The sequence below is a fragment of the Eleutherodactylus coqui genome, chromosome 1 (assembly GCF_035609145.1).
Source record: "Eleutherodactylus coqui strain aEleCoq1 chromosome 1, aEleCoq1.hap1, whole genome shotgun sequence".
NCBI classification, from domain to species: domain Eukaryota; kingdom Metazoa; phylum Chordata; class Amphibia; order Anura; family Eleutherodactylidae; genus Eleutherodactylus; species Eleutherodactylus coqui.
The window spans coordinates 296043792-296060263 of record NC_089837.1 but is presented as its reverse complement, the minus strand read 5'-3'; the positions used below and the strand labels follow the sequence as shown (position 1 = coordinate 296060263).

Below are 16472 nucleotides of genomic sequence, written 5' to 3'. Positions count from 1 at the left end.
AAAAATATGAAATTTATGTTTAATAATAACTTTGCTTCTAATATTATGGTAGAACTTTTGAGGCTAAAGGCGCACACTTTATAAAAAACTGCAACAGGGAGCGGTCACACTTCCCGACTGGGGCGGACGTGGTTTTATGGCCCTGTAGAATAAAGCCCAGACACCCAAGATGTGAAAACACGCATGGATGGTCGCTAAGAGGTCAAATCCGGGATCGCCTCTGGTCGGAGGGTCCATCACAGATCCGGCTCAGAATACTGGAAGACAAAGCGTTAGTGTCTTGCCTTCTGTCCAAAAGCCAAGAAGCTGGACGGAAAGCTGGCGGACCCCGTTTATAGTCAATGGGGTAAGTCCGGTACTGTTCGGGTCCGTGCAGAGTAGGTACCGTTTGGGGGCAGGGGTTCCCCTTTCCTGCTTCCAAAACGGAGCAGAAAAGCAAAACCCAGGGCGCAGGATTGAAAGCTGCCCAACAACACTGCTGCCCTGAGGGGAATGTTGGAGGCAGATCTCAGCGGGTCCTACTGCGATAGAGGAGACAGTGAACGTCCGTTGTTCTATCCCTTCGCTATGGAGACCAATGACTAGAATACATTCATGTGTAGGACAGCTGTGGGGTTACACTTCCTCTCATTCCCCCCCCAATTACACCCCTGAACCGTTACATTTCCCGCTGGCTACAGAGCCGCACACAGCTGCGGCTACCGCTGCCAACCAACGCCTGAGTGTAAGGCGCTCTCTCTCCTGGTTGGGCACGACATCACGCTTGCTGACGTCATCACGCTGTGGTCGGCGCTTCCCTCTCCTGGCGGAAGTACCTGTGGGCTGGTTACCTGAGCGAAGGTGCAGAGTTAATTCTTTCCGTTCTTCTGGAGACACCGCTGACCGGAGCTCCGGTCCTCCTTCCCTCTCTCCACACAGCAGGTAACGTGATAGAAGAAAGGGAAATGGCCGCATGTGCTTGTGTTTATGGTGTGCGGCCCCGCCTCCTCTGGACACACAAGTTTGGGCCTGGGACAAGGACTGTCCCGCAGCTCTGCTCGGTCCTGGAGATGCCCCCCTTTTGTGCCGGCAGGAGACGACCGGCTCGTATTGTGTCTGTGGCTCCCTTTGTTCTGTGGCGAGGGGCTGGTGTGCAGCCCAGTGCTGGTCCTGCAGGGGGCAGGATATGTGCCGGTCTATGGGGTAAATGCCCCTGGCCTGCAGCGTACCCTGGGGACTGCTGTACATTACAGCGCACAGCTGCTGGGGGCTGGTCGTCAGGTGTACGCGGAGGGGACTAGAATGGCCAAAGAGATGCTGACCAGTGATAAGAGGTAGTGTGGGCAGGGGTGTGGCTTACCGCAGCCGAACAACTTTACCTCAGTGGCCCCAGTACTAAAGGCGCCCCCTCTGTGACCCCAGTGGTCATAATACGCCCCCTTAGTGGCGCCAATAGTAATAATAGTGTGCCCCAAATAGTAATGGACCCTGTCCTTAGTGGCCCCAAAAATAGTCCATCCCCCAACAGTGGCCCGGTGTAATGGTGCCAATAGTAATAGTACCCCAAGTGTTAATATTGCGTGCCCTTCAGCAACAACCATGGCAACATTTAGCTTTAGTCACGGAAGCAACTCCTCTCCGTCCGCCACAGCTTCCGTGTGCAGAGCCCCTGCGTCCTCCCCGGCGTCAGCGGTCCTGTGCTTACAGCATGCACCTCAGACGCTGGGAGGAAGCGGGGGCTCTGCACATAGAAGTCATGGCAGACGGAGAGGAGCTGCTTCTTTGAGTAAAACTACTTATGGCGGTGGTTGCTGCCCGGCCGCACTCACAGAGAGCAATTATATCTGATTGGCTGGCAAAGAATAAGTTCCCAGGCAGGTGCTGGTATTACTGATGGCAACCCAAAGGCCTTAGATGTGGCTGATTTATTAAGAAAACCTGTAAGGGTGCTCTTACACGGAGCAGGTTAGTGTTCGCACGATTGATGACAGCCCGTCTGTGCAGTCCGTTCATACAGGCAGATAAATCGTTTACTTGTATATCGTTCGGTTGTTCACATGTAGAGTACCAGAGAATATACAGCGGATGTGAACCACTAAAGGCCCATGCAGCCAGTCAGGGCCGGAGTATCTTCATTGGTAACTCCTGGCATTGTGGTGCCAGGAGACTGGGTGGTAACACTGCAGCCTCTGATTGGTTGCAGTGGTGAGGTGACCTCCAATGACGCCGTTTTCCCCAACAAATGCCAGGAGTGCCATGCAGTACGGCGCCCAGGATGTGGGTGCTGATTCCACAACAGGTGGTGATGCGGTGGCATTTGATTGGCCGGCAGCAATCACCTGAATTCCGCTTTAAGGCTGGGGTCACACAGGGCGGATTTGCCGCGGTTTTGCCGCAGCAGATCCGCCCGCGGCAAAACCGCCCGCGGCCGCTAAGCCCGGGATTAGCCAGCCATGTGGACGAGGTTTCTCAGAAATCTCGTCCACACGGGATGGCTAATCCGCTGCGGTAAATCCGGTTGAAACCGCGGCTGCGGCGGCCGCAGCCGCGGTTTCAAAAGAAGCAGCATGCTCATTCTTTTTTGCATTCCGCTGCGGCCGCACTCTCCTCTATGGGAGCGCCGGCCGCAACGAAAGAGCAAGCGGCCGGACCGCTTCAAAGCCGCCGCGGCTTAAACCGCGGCGGCTCTGCCGGCGGAGATCTCGCGGTTTTTGCTGCGGCCAAACCGCGAGATTTCCGACGGCAATCCGCCCCGTGTGACCCTAGGCTAAAAAGACAAGAAGAATTGCAGAGCTGCAACACTAGATCTCCGGGGTGGGGGGGAGGGTAACCACATGTTTGTTTTAAGTGATTTGACTCTAAATTGGAAAAGTGATTTTTCTAACTGGACATCCCCTTTAATAGGCTAATGTACATGGCAGACCTAGGAGGACATTGTTAGGCCTCTGGCTGCCATTGCAACTTTTCAGGTTAAATGGTAGATCGGTATCTCCATTTCTATCCAGTTTGTCTAAAAGGACCCTTAGGCCGGTCACACACAAGCAGATTTGGATTGCGGAATCCACGATAGTCACCCGTGCGGATGATCCGCGGCATTCCACATCCATTAACAAAAATAGAACATTCGCATGTCCGCTCCTGGGCGATTTCCGCTTGCAGAAAAAAAATTGCAGCATATTCTATTTTTGCGCAGTTGGCTTCTATTGAAGGTGACCTTCCGGAAAGGTCGCAGATTTCACGTTATTGCCTAGCAACGGCACTATAAAAAAAAAGATTTGAAAAAAATCTGTACTGTGCATGTCCGATGGTGAGCTGTCCGGACCATCCGCATACAGATTAAATACAGATACGCACGGACGCCATCTAGTTACAGGGTCTGAGACCGGCCTTAGGCTCTGCTCACATTTTACACTATTGATGGCCACTGTTCTGCTCTGTCACAGGAACAGGACAGGGAGAATCACAGAAATGCTGGCTACAGCCATCAGTCTACCGAACAGTGGAGCATGCGGCCCTAATTTTGTCTGGGATCTCTTGGACCTGATATGCTGTAACGGAGTTTCCATTGTGACCAGAGCTGAGGAGCGAGCATCCAGTGCTGATTTCTACTTACAGGACAGTGTTTATAATGGTACAGAACCTGTTACCAAATACTGACTGTACTTTAGATAATTCAGGCTGTGTCTTTAGGCCTCCCTCACACAGACGTTTTTGTACAGCGTTTAGTGCTGCCTTTTCAGCGCTGTACAACGCTCCCATTCATTTCGATGGGACTGTTCACACAAGCGTCAAAACGCTGCGCTTTGACAGCGATGCATGTTCTGTCTTTGGCCGTTTTCAGCCCTATTGAAATGAATGGGCAGCGGTTTCAGCACTGCTGAAAACGTGGCACAACTTGGTACCACGTTTTTGGCAGTACTAAACGCCAGCGCTAACTCCACTATACTAATAGTCGCCTAGCTAGTGCTGTCTGGGACTCTCCAGCTGGTCTCTGAAGCTTCAGGCCGGCTGCTCGGGCACTTGTCAACCCACAGAGGATCTTTTGCTAGTGGTGGGGATTAAAATCCCCGCCTCCAGTAAGAGGTTGCTCTGATTGGCTGAGTGTCAGCTGGCTCAGGCAATCACTGCCAGTGCTGAATACATAGCTGTGATTAGCGGAGCCAGCTGACACTCAGCGGCGCTCAACAAATCAGAAAATAAGCCCTAGCTACACTAGATGAAAAAAGCAAAACGCAATACTCATCTAGCCGTTGGCGTCTGGGTCCCTCGCCCTGGTCTCGGGCAGGCTGCATTGACAGAGCACTCTTTTCCTGGTAATGGAGCTTTGAATACCCCACCTCTAGCAAGCAAGAACTATGTTTGGATCACTGCAGCCTGCTGGAGACCAGGGTGAGGGACCCAGACTCCGCCGGTTAGGGGAGTATAAGACACCCCCAAAAATAAGGCACTGCCTCTTTTGGGGCAAAAATTAATATGACTGTCTTATTTTTAGGGAAACAGGGTGGAAGCTATTTAGCAGCATCTTTGTAAACCTCTATGCCTCAGTCTCCCTTTTCTTAAATCATAGAATGGTAGAGTTGGAAGGGACCTACAGGGTCATCGGGTCCAGCCCCCTGCTCAGTGCAGGATCACTAAATCATTCCAGACAAATATTTGGCCAGACTGGAGCAGACAAGAGTGGTAAAACCAGTGCATAGACTGCTGATGGGTCTGTCCTGCTTGTATGACCCTTCTATGCAATACATTGTGTATGTGTAGCATTTTCATATGCATCCCTGCATGTCTGTGTGATACTCATAGACTCATAGAGTTGGAAGGGACCTCCCAGGTCATTGGGTCCAACTCCATGCTCCGTGCAGGATTCACTAAATCATCCCAGACAGATATTTGTCCAGCCTTTGTTTGAACACTTCCATTGAAGGAGAACTCATCACCTCCAGTGGTAACCTGTTCCACTCATTGATCACCCTCACTGTCAGAAAGTTTTTTCTAATATCTAATCTGTCTTCTCCCTTTCAGTTTCATCCCATTTCTTCTAGTCTTTCCTTGTACAAATGAGAAGGGCTGATCCCTCTGCACTGTGACAGCCCTTCAGATATTTGTAGGCAGCTATTAAGTCTCCTCTCAGCCTTCTTTTTTACAAGCTTAAAGGGGTTGTCCCGCGCCGAAACGGGTTTTTTTTTTTTTAACCCCCCCCCCGTTCGGCGCGAGACAACCCCGATGCAGGGGTTAAAAAAACAACCCGCACAGCGCTTACCTGAATCCCGGCGGTCCGGCGTCTTCATACTTACCTGCTGAAGATGGCCGCCGGGATCCTCTGTCTCCGTGAACCGCAGGGCTTCTGTGCGGTCCATTGCCGATTCCAGCCTCCTGATTGGCTGGAATCGGCACGTGACGGGGCGGAGCTACACGGAGCCGGAATTCTACACGAGCGGCCCCATAGAAGACTGCAGAAGACCTGGACTGCGCAAGCGCGGCTAATTTGGCCATCGGAGGGCGAAAATTAGTCGGCTCCATGGAGACGAGGACGCCAGCAACGGAGCAGGTAAGTATAAAACTTTTTATAACTTCTGTATGGCTCATAATTAATGCACAATGTACATTACAAAGTGCATTAATATGGCCATACAGAAGTGTATAGACCCACTTGCTGCCGCGGGACAACCCCTTTAACATTCCCAGATCCTTTAACCATTCCTCATAGGACATGATTTGCAGTCCGCTCACCATCCTGGTAACTTTTCTTTGGACTTGCTCCAGTTTGTCTGTCTTTTTTAAAGTGGGGTGCCCAGACCTGGACACAGTATTCCAGATGAGATCTGATGAAGGGAGACCTCACATGATCTAGACTTTATGCTTCTCTTAACCCTTTCCAATCTGATTTCCCTTCCACCTGCACACTCCACAGCTCCTAATTATTTTGGGTGGCATAGGACTTTTTGGATTCCTTGAAATTACTTAACAAACACACCAAAATGAACTGTCATGATTTTATTAGCAACTTTTTGAAAATTAAACTGTGTGTGTATATGCATATTATATATGTATAGTGCAGTATGCAGGAGAGAGGTCGGACCCATATTCTAGTTTAAAGGAGTTCTGTCAGCAAAAGCCATTTTTTTTAACTGTGCCCTGCATCCCTGTACATTCTGACCTGTGGAAAGAAAACAGTAAAAAAGCAAAGGAAACGTACCTAATCCCGTTGTATTTGTTCCCTCCCTTGTTTACCTGGCGCGTGAGGGGTCATCTCCCATCCGCACCTGCGTGCTGACTCTTTTTTTCCCCTCATCGACCTGGCTGGGACTGCCCTGTAATATGAAGCAGTGGTCGGCGAGTGCACAAGCGCGTCGGGAAGGGGGATGCATGCGCACTCGCTGTCGACTCTTCGAGGACGTCACAGGTTAGACACGGCCAGGCTATGAGTAATATGTCACATGTAATCCGTCACCCACTGACCCGGGCGGCAGTACTTGCCGTTAGGCAGTGGCGGAAGCTGGAACTTTGCCAGCTTCTGCCCTGCGATAGAAAGGCTGCAGGAGGGACATCAGAAGAGCAGCAGGTTCCTAGTGAAAGGCACAGGTGAGGATAGATTTTTTTTATTTTGCTGACAGAACCCCTCTAAAGCTCTCCTGATTAGTGTAGCAAGGCGCCTTCCAAATATATGCTTCCCTGTCCTTGTGAGGTACAACCAGACTCTGGCAAGGTGTCCATCCTAAAGATAATTCACTTCATGGTCTAGAAATCCAAACCTTTGCTGACTGCACCATTGACATATCCAGTTGTTCACCTCTAGAATCCTGTACAATACTCTTATTCCATGGCCATCCACTGGGAGGATGAATGAGGATACAAGCTGTTCTCCTAGTTCCTTCACCTTCCTGCCGAGGTCTTCAAAGTCTCTGCAGATAGTTGTGGTACTGTTGTATTATGTGTCCACCGGATGTATGGGTGGAGGCATGGGTTGGCCGCTGTCAGTGACGGGGAACTCCCAGGGCACGCCGGTTGGCTGTTGTGACTGAGACTGAAGCTCTAGGGCACGCCCCCCTCACTTTCCACTTCCCACCGACATGGGCTGGGCAGCTCACACATGTTTCCAGTGGACTGCCTCTGTGGGCCCCGCTGGACTACGATCTGCACTGCCGCCGCCCCCCCCCCCCCCAAAGCCGATGCACTCATTACTGGCCTCCGCTGTCCTCCCCCTGCGTCTGCTGCAGCCAGCGCCGCTGACACTGCTCTGACGCTCCATGTTGGCTCCCATATGTGCTAGCGTCCCCTCTGCCGCCGCGCTCATCACTGTTGTCCTGTGTCCGCTGCAGCCTGGGCCCTGAAACCTATCTCACCCTCCATTTCCACGAAGGGACATCCTGTGTCTGCAGCGCTCAGGTCCGATGCTGTGGGCTACAGCAAAATCTCACATGCTGTTTCACTACAGTGCACTTAAGCCGCTGATAGCCCTGTAAAGCACCACAGCTGAGGGAGGCGTGCCCTGGGAGGTTCCCTGTCAGTGAGCCCCGACATCCCATGTCTCCACCCACACATCCAGTGGAGACATAATACAACAGTACTGATAGTTGCAAGGTCCCTTTTTGCAGTGTCGTTTGGCATCAGTAGGAATGGGTGGTGTTCTGTAGGACTGAAGAGTCTGGACAGCCTATCAGACACACCTTTGATTTATGCACCTGGAAGACAGCACACCTCTCGTGAGGTGTCCGGTCTGCAGACAGCGGCCACTGTTCCTCTCAATAGGGAATCCCCACAACCACCACTCTCCTTTTCTTCTTCACAGCAGCACTTCTTTTTCTCCATCCAAGAGGATTCTGAGTGCTTACTAGACTGCTCTTTGTGGGCAAAGTTGTTTCTTGCTCTACCTCCTTGTTCTCCTGCGTGCGAGTCTGGCACTGGTTGCTGGCTGAGCAGTATGGGTGCTGGCTGACTCCAGATCCTCCTGCCTCTTTGGGTCACATGCTTCCATTCTTCTGCAGGTACTCAGAAAATTTCTTTTCGCCATTATGGAGAGTTAGGGTCCATTTAGACGCAACAATTATCGCTCAAAATTCGTTTAACCCCTTGAGTGGCGGGTTTCTTACCACCCTGTCAGACCCACCAGGGCAGGTTTTTTAAATGGGCCAATCATTTAATTTCAACTAATTTTCCCGTCGCGTTCCAAGAGCCATAACATTTTCATTTTTCCATTGACACGGCCATATGAGGGCTTGTTTTTTGCAGGACAAGTTGTACTTTTTGATGACATCATTTTGGGTATATATAATGTATTGCATAACGTTTGTAAAAAAAAAATTTGTAGGAAGATTGGGGGAAAGAAAAGAAATTCTGCCATTTGTTTTTTGGATTTCATTTTTACGGTGTTCAGCGTGCAGAATAAATAGTGTGATAACATTATTCTCTGAGTCACACGATTCCGGTGATACCAAGTTTATACAGTTTGTTGTTTTGCTATTTTTGTACATCTAAAATATTTTTTTTTTTAAAGGTTTGCTTTTGTGTTGCTGCATTCCAAGAGCCGTATTAATGTTATTTTTTCCATTGCCAGAGCTCTAGAAGGCCTTGTTTTTTTGCAGGATGAACGCTAGTCTTCATTTATCTAATTTTTTGGAACATGTAAAATTTTGATCGCTTTTTATTCCATTTTTTTCTAGTGGCAAGATGAACAAAATCTGTAAGGCCTCCTTCCCACAGACGGATTTCCGCCGTGTTGCCCGCAGCTATTAGGTTCTGTTGAACCTAATAGCTCAATGCTCACGGTGCGGAATTCCATCACGGAATTCCGCACCGTGAAATCTCCTGTCCTCACCCACGGCATGCTCTATTTGCCGCGGGTGTACGTGCGGACGGCTTCCATTGCAGTCAATGGAAGCCGTCCGCTCACGCTATCTTCTGCTGTAGCACAGCGGAAGATAGCATGAAATCGCCTCTCCGCCCACCGCCGCCGCGTCATATGACATGGCCGGCCGCGTCATGTGACGCGGTGGGCGTGTCTTGTGACGTGGCCGGCGTGTCACATGACGCTGCAGCGCGTCACACCGAAGCGTCATGCGGGACCCAGAACACCGGATCTGCTGGTAAGTATGGGGTCTCTGGGGGGGGTGCCGTGACGGGCTTCGCCGCGGAATATTCCGCGGCGGAGCCGGTCACGGCCGTGTGCAGCCGGCCTAATTCTGGCATGTTCTTTATTTTTATTTTTCACTGCATTCTCTCAGCAGTATAAATAATGTATTAAAGTAATTCTACAGGCCGGTACGATTATGCCAATACCAAATTGTAATAGTTTTTTTCTTTTTCGCTACTTTTTCACAGTTTAAAAGAAAAAAAAAAAAAAGATTTATTTATTTTTTAATCGCTTCATTGAACGACCCCCTAGCATTTAATTTTTTTTTAATCAACGGAGCTGTTTAAGGGTTTATATTTTGCAGGATAAGTTGTACTTTTTTATTAGTACTATTTGTTGATCTGTGCAGCATTTTGATCACTTTCTATGCTGTTTTTTGTATGGTGAAATGGGCTAAATTAGCTATTTTTGCCACATTAAAATTTTTTTTTCCCATGCTGTGCACCCTGCAGATTAACCCCTTCCTACTCAAGGACGTACATTTACGTCCTGCAGCATCGGGTTATGTATAAACAGAGATTGTGGCGCGACCTCTTTTTTTTTTTTTTTTTTTTTTTTTACAGTGCAGGTGTCAGCTGTTTATTACAGCTGACACCCGCGGGCAATAACTGCAATCGCACAGCATTACGTCATACTGCAGGAGTGATCAAAGCATTGCTAGTTGTGGTCCCCCAGGGGGGCTTAAAAAAAAACGTAAACACAAGATCAATAACGTTTTAATAATTGTAAAAAAAATAGTTTAAATCACCCCCCTTTTGCCATATCTATAATAAAAAAATGAATCTCTGCACTCCATTAAAAACTGCCTTCTCCCCTGGTGTCGGGTCTTTGCGGGAGTGTTGCCATATTACTAGTTAAATCTCAGTGAATTCTTTTGAAACATATAATAAAAAAATCTAAATCATAGAAGAAAAATACATACTTTGTATCGCCGTGTCCATAAAAGTCCAATCTATCAAAGTAGTGCATTATTTACCCCACACGTTGAACGTCGTCCAAAAATTAAAAATAAAAACACGCCAGAAATGCACTTTTTGGCCTCGGTCACACGGACGTTTTTTCACGCGATTTGCGGATCGCATGACGGATGCGCATCCGAAAATCGCGTGACCAGGGCCGAAAAATCGCCCGAAAAAAACTGCTCCTAGCCACGTTTCATTAGAAACGGGCAGGAGCTGTCCAGCGCATTGAATTCAATGGAGCCGGCAATACAGCCGGCTCCATTGAAAGCAATGGGCTGCGGGCGAATGACAGCTGAGAGCTGCCCCTGATTGGTCCCTGTGCTGAGCCAATCAGAGGCAGCACTCCCTCACCCATTCATGAATTCATGAATGGGTAAGTGAGAGCTGCCTCTGATTGGTGAGGCTGTGACCAATCAGAGGCAGCTCATTCAGCAGGCGGGGATTTTAAATCCCCGGATGCTGAATACTACTCAGAGCAGTTCAGGAGAACTGCCGGCTGGCCGCGGCTGTACTCCGTCTGCCGGGACCAGGTGAGTATATATTTTTTTTTTTGTTTTTACACATTTCTGGATGAATTTCAGGGAAGGGCTTATATTTTTAAGCCCTTCACGAAAATTCATCGTGCGATCGCCGGCAGCCCATTGCTTTCAATGGAGTCGGCTGTATTGCCGGCTCCGTTGAATTCAATGGGCAAACATCATTCTTCTCTGCTACAGCTGTTACAGCTCTGGCAGAGGAGAATGATTTGTCTACTATATGTTCTCAATGGGGTCGGCGCTGCTGCCGCCGGCCCCATTGGGCGCATATAGAGAAGAGAACAGGAATCGCAGATCGCATAAAAAGCGCTCATATGTCCAATACCATTGCAAAGCAATGGTTCTCTAAGATCGCATGCGCAGTTCGCACGGAAAATCGCCCGTGTGACCGAGGCCTCTCAGTCACCCCGTCTCCTAAAAAAAATGCAATAAAAAGCGATCAAAAAATCTTATGTATTCCGAATTGATACAAACATAAACTACAGAACATCCCGCAAAAAATGAGCCCTCACACAACTACGTTGATAGTAAAATAATAAAAAGTTATTGCGCTCAAAAGATGACCGCAGAAAATAGTGTAAAAAAAATTAAATGTCTTTGAAAAATAATACAAGTACTACAGCAGAAAAATAAAAACTATACAAGTTTGGTATCGCAATAATTGTACTGACCCATAGAATAAAGTTATGTCATTTTTGTTTCAGTGTGTGCGACAAACAAGATGCACCGAAAGATGGGGGAATTAATTTTTTTTATTTAACTGGACTCATACTTTTTTTTCAGTACATTATATGGTACATTAAATAGTACCACTGAAAAATATAACTCGTTCCGCAAAAAATAAGCCCTCATACAGCGACGTCGATGGATCAATAAAGGAGTTACGATTTTTTTTAAAAGGGGGGAGGAAAAAAACGCATCCTACCACAATTTTGACAGCTTTGAAAACATTCCCCACTGATTTCAATGGGTGACATATCGCGTTTAAAAATGCTTAAATGGTGAGAATAGAACAGGCAGTGCTTAGAATCGCCACGTTTGAACGCTCATATGAGACGCCGTTTATAGTGCTCAACGCAGCGTTTGAAATGCCAGAGTAAATGCTGTAAAAAAGGACCTGTGCGAGAGCAGCCTTAGGCTGGGTTCACACAGGATGGATTTGCCGCGGAAATTCCGTGTGGAATTTCGCTGCGGCAAATCCACCTGCAGCTGCTAATCCCAGGGTTAGCCGGCCATGTGGACGAGATTTGTCAAAACTCTCATCCACATGGGACGGCCACGCTCCTCTCTATGAGAGCACCGGCTGTAACGAAAAGCATGCAGCCAAGCCGCTCCAAAATGCGTGGCTAAGTTTTTTGTTTTATTTTAAATCTGATTCTGTATCTCCTTTTTGACTTGGAGATTACTCTAATTTCCCCAGTCGTCTCCACGACAGCACCAATTGAGATTGCCTCCTCCTTATAGGACAGGAACATACTGAGAGGTTAAAAGCTCCCCCCCTTCCCCACTTTCCTCAGTGTCTTCCTGTCCTGCCAGGAGGCAGGATCTCTGAGAGGAGCTGGTGGAGAAGCCAGCCGGAAGCCTACTCACGGGCGGATCGGAGGGCAGTGGGTCAGGTCAGCCTGTCCTCCCTTCCCAGCCAGACGACTCCCGGGATGCCACATGGGGTGGTAACCCCCGGCCAAGGTTCCCCTCGCGGCGGCCCATGGGGGGTACAAAGCGGGAGCCTCAGTCCCCCTCGTCCTCCCTGCAGAAGTTAGAGCGCGGTGCTCCAGGAAGCCCTTCGGCGGGGGGCGGGGCGCCGCGTCACGTGTCCAGCGCGATGACGTCATCGCGTCTGCATCAGGAGCGGAGGGGGCAGGGCTTAGCGCAGGAGCGCGAAAATTAAAAAAAAAATAGGAACCTGGGAGAAGCCAGAACAAACCACTACAGGTCGCAGGGTGTCTGCAGCACCGGTATAGTAATGAGTGCTCCAGCCCCAGAGACAGCTGAAACCTCAGCCTCAGCGGCCGTAAGTAGCGAGTGCGGCAAAAAATACAAAATGCAAAATCCAATGTATTGTATATGGAAAAATTGCATATTTACCCGCAAAAAATACAATGCAAACATCCAGTGTATTGTGTATGGAAAAATTGCATATTTACACGCAAAAATGCTTTATTTGTCAGGGGGTTAAAAAAAGACATCCCCCCCCCCCCCCCCCTCCCCGAACAAAACTCAGAAAATGCGTGGAATGCGGGATAAAACTGCCAGCTACGTACCAGAGGCCTCTATGCAAGGCATGCGTAGCTAGGCTGGTTAAAGAGGAATCGGGAGGACGTTAGGAAGCTGGTGAAAGAAGAGGTAGATCAGCCCTAACGTCACAGCTGGCGCCACCAGCGAAACGCCATAAAAGGGCGTATGTTCCTGACGAGCCTTCCGACTCTGAGAGTTCTATCGGGTCGGAGCAAGAGGAACAGGCGGCCGAGGAGTCCTCAGATTAGGAGGACTACAAAAAAATACTTATTCCATCAGGACGATTTAATGGAATTGATTGGGCTACACTAAAAATGGAAGAGCCCAGAGAACAACGTACCCTACAAGATGAGATATTTGGGGGACTAGGGGAGAGGCGCAAGCATACCTTCCCTGTCCACAAGAATATCACCAAAATAATCCAGAAAGAGTGGAGGAAATCAGACGCAAGCTCCTTCTCCACTAGAGGGGTAAAAAGAAGGTACCCATTCGAGGAGGAAGTTTGCGCAAGCTGGGAGGAGGTACCTAAGGTAGACGTCCCAGTGGCCAAAGTAGCCAGGAAAACGACCCTGCCCTTTTGAGGACGCCGCACAGTTAAAAGATCCCATGGATCGCAAAGCTGAGGGCCTTCTTAAGAAATCAGGGGAGGCAGCGGCAAACATACTTAGGCCAGGGATCGCAGCCACTTGTGTGGTGCGAACCCTGGGGGTATGGCTAGAACAGCTACAGCTACACCTAAGCAATAAGATGCCGAGGGAACAGATCCTAAATTCCCTTCCGATCCTGCGTATGTCAACAGATTTCCTAGCGGACGCCGCGGCCGAAACTGTCAAACTCTCAGCGACAGCTACAGCCCGGTCTAACTCAGCCAGAAGAGAGTTATGGCTGAAATCGTGGTCAGGCGACCTAGCCTCAAAAAATAAGCTATGCGCCCTTCCGTTCTACAGACAGTTTTTGTTCGGACCGGACCTTGACAAGATTCTAGAGAAGGCGGCCGACAAAAAGGGATTCCCGGAAGAAAAGCCACAGTGAGGGAAGACCTTCTTCCTGGGCCCCAAAGCCAACAGCTAGAGGCCTACCGAGGCAAGGGCAAGACAGGCCGCTGGAGTTACCCCAAGGGGGGCAGAGGAAGGAACATCCTCTTTAACCCCCACCAGGGGGAGCCAAAGCAGAGACCCTGACGCCATCCCCGTAGGGGCAAGGCTGGGGGGCTTTGTGGATCAAGGGGCCGCGATTTCCGAAGGCCCATGGATCCCAAAGGTCTTACAGCAGGGATACCGGATAGAACTGGTGTCCCTCCCCAGAAGAAAATTCATTATCACGGGAGGCTCCAAACAACAGTTACACCTACTAAGGCAAAGCGTTGGGGACCTGCAACAACTAAATGCAATATCCCCCTACCGCAAAACGAGGAAACCCAGGGCCATTATTCCAGGCTCTTCCTAGTAAGGAAACCCTGCGGGAAACAGCGGATGATAGCGAACCTGAAACCTCTGAACACCCGCATCAGATACAGAAAATTCAAGATGGAGTCCATCTCCTCAACGATAAAGTTGATTCCCAAAGGAGCCTACATGCCATCCATCGATTTAAAGGATGCTTATTTCCACGTACCGATCCACGAGGGGTCCTGGAAATACCTAAGGTTCGCAGTGGATATGGGCAAAGGAATAGAGCACCACCAATTCAGATGCCTGCCCTTCGGGATCTCCTCAGCACCCAGAATCTTCACCAAAATTATTGCAGAGGTAGCCGCCTACCTGACGAAGTCGGTCCTAATAGTACCCTACCTGGACGATATTTTAATAATAGCAGAGTCCAGAGAACTCCTAACGAAACACCTGAGGATAGTGCTAGAACTTCTCCAATCCTTAGGATGGATCATAAACTGGGAAAAATCCAGCCTAGATCCCGACAAACAGAAAACGTTTCTGGGTATAACGCTCGACTCAGAATCGCAATGCTCCTGCCTACCCGAGGAGAAAATACAAAAAATCCGCCGGCTAGTCAAAACCTTTTTACGGAGACGATTATGCACAGTTTGGGAAGCCATGTCTCTCCTGGGAAGCTTGACGTCATGCATTCCAGGAGTGGCATGGGCCCAGGCTCACACCAGAGCCCTGCAAGCCTCAGTCCTATCCACGTGGGACAAAAGGCAGTCCTCTCTAGGGACAAGAATGTACATCCCAAGCATGGTGAAAACATCCCTGCGTTGGTGGACATCCCCAGAGAATCTGCGGAGAGGGGTTCATTGGCTACAAAACCCAGCCACTCACATCACAACGGATGCAAGCGCCTGGGGATGGGGAGCGCATGTGGGGAACCAGTTCTTTCAAGGCCCATGGCCTCAAAGGACAAAAGAACAGTCCTCAAATTACAGGGAACTACAGGCCGTATGGCAGGTCCTACAGCAGTTAGGGAACTCGCTACGGGACCAGCATATAAAGATACTGTCAGACAATATCACCGCGGTCGCCCATATACGACACCAAGGGGGCACAAGATCTCCCGCTCTGCAAAACATCGCACAGAAAATTTTCCACTGGGCAGAGGGCCGGATCCTCTCGATCACGGCAACCTATTTGAAGGGGACGCTAAACCAAAATGCGGGCTTTCTCAGCAGGAGGCAAATAGACCCAGGAGAATGGTCTCTCTCCCTGAAAGCATTCAGAATCCTGATCAACCAGTGGGGGACCCCACAATTGCACCTGTTCGCAACCAGGGAAAATGCCAAAGTAAGCAATTTCTTCTCCCTCCGGCCAGGAGATCGTCCGATAGCAGTAGACGCCCTAGGCCAAGACTGGGGAGAGGGGCTGGTGTACGCCTTTCCTCCTATACCATTGATCCCCAGAGTCTTACAACATTTCAGAACCCAGGTTTGCACACTAATCCTGGTGACCCCCTTCTGGCCCAAAAGAAGCTGGTTCGGTCTCGTAGCAACATTGAGCGCGCAGGACCCAGTCATCTTCCCTACCTGGACAGATCTTCTATCGCAGTGGCCACTGAGCCATCCGAGCCTAGACAAGCTCCACTTAACAGCATGGCTCTTGAGGAATCCTCACTAAAAGAGAAGGGATTCTCAGAGAGAGTAGTAGAAACGTTAATGTCCAGCAGAAAAAAGACTACCCACCTTATCTACCAGAAAGTTTGGAGAAAGGTTTTCCTCATGGAGACAGGGAAGGGATCGCGGGGATTCTATCCCGGACATCCCTCTAATCTTAGAGTTCTTGCAGGAGGGCCTAGAGATGGGCCTCTCTCCAAGCACCCTGAGGGTCCAGGTCGCAGCCCTTAGCGCCATATGTGACACAAAGTTCGCAGACAACAGATGGGTCAACAGGTTCCTAGCAGCAGCAACTAGATTACGGCCTAGACCCATAAATCTTTTTCCAGACTGGAACCTTAATTGGGCCCTAAGGGCCATGATAGCGGTACCATTCGAGCCGATCGAAGCACTACCCATAAAAATGCTTACTATCAAGACCATTTTCTTAGTAGCCATCACCTCCGCAAGACGGGTTAGCGAGCTGCAGGCCTTGTCCATTCACCACCCGTTCCGGAAAACCTCGGACACCAAATTAGTATTTAAAACAGACCCTGCCTTCATGCCAAAAGTAGTATCACATTTTCATAGGT

General features: G+C 49.5%; 1 protein-coding gene across 2 annotated transcripts in view; it reads left to right on the top strand.

Moving 5' to 3' along the window:
- Positions 1–796: 796 nt before the first annotated feature.
- Positions 797–16472, top strand: part of EYA3 (EYA transcriptional coactivator and phosphatase 3) — a 110076-nt gene continuing 94400 nt past the window's right edge. For both annotated transcript variants that reach the window (XM_066573605.1, XM_066573589.1), the window contains exon 1: positions 797–921. The gene's annotated coding sequence lies outside the window, so the exon portion shown is untranslated. The remainder of the gene's footprint in view (positions 922–16472) is intronic.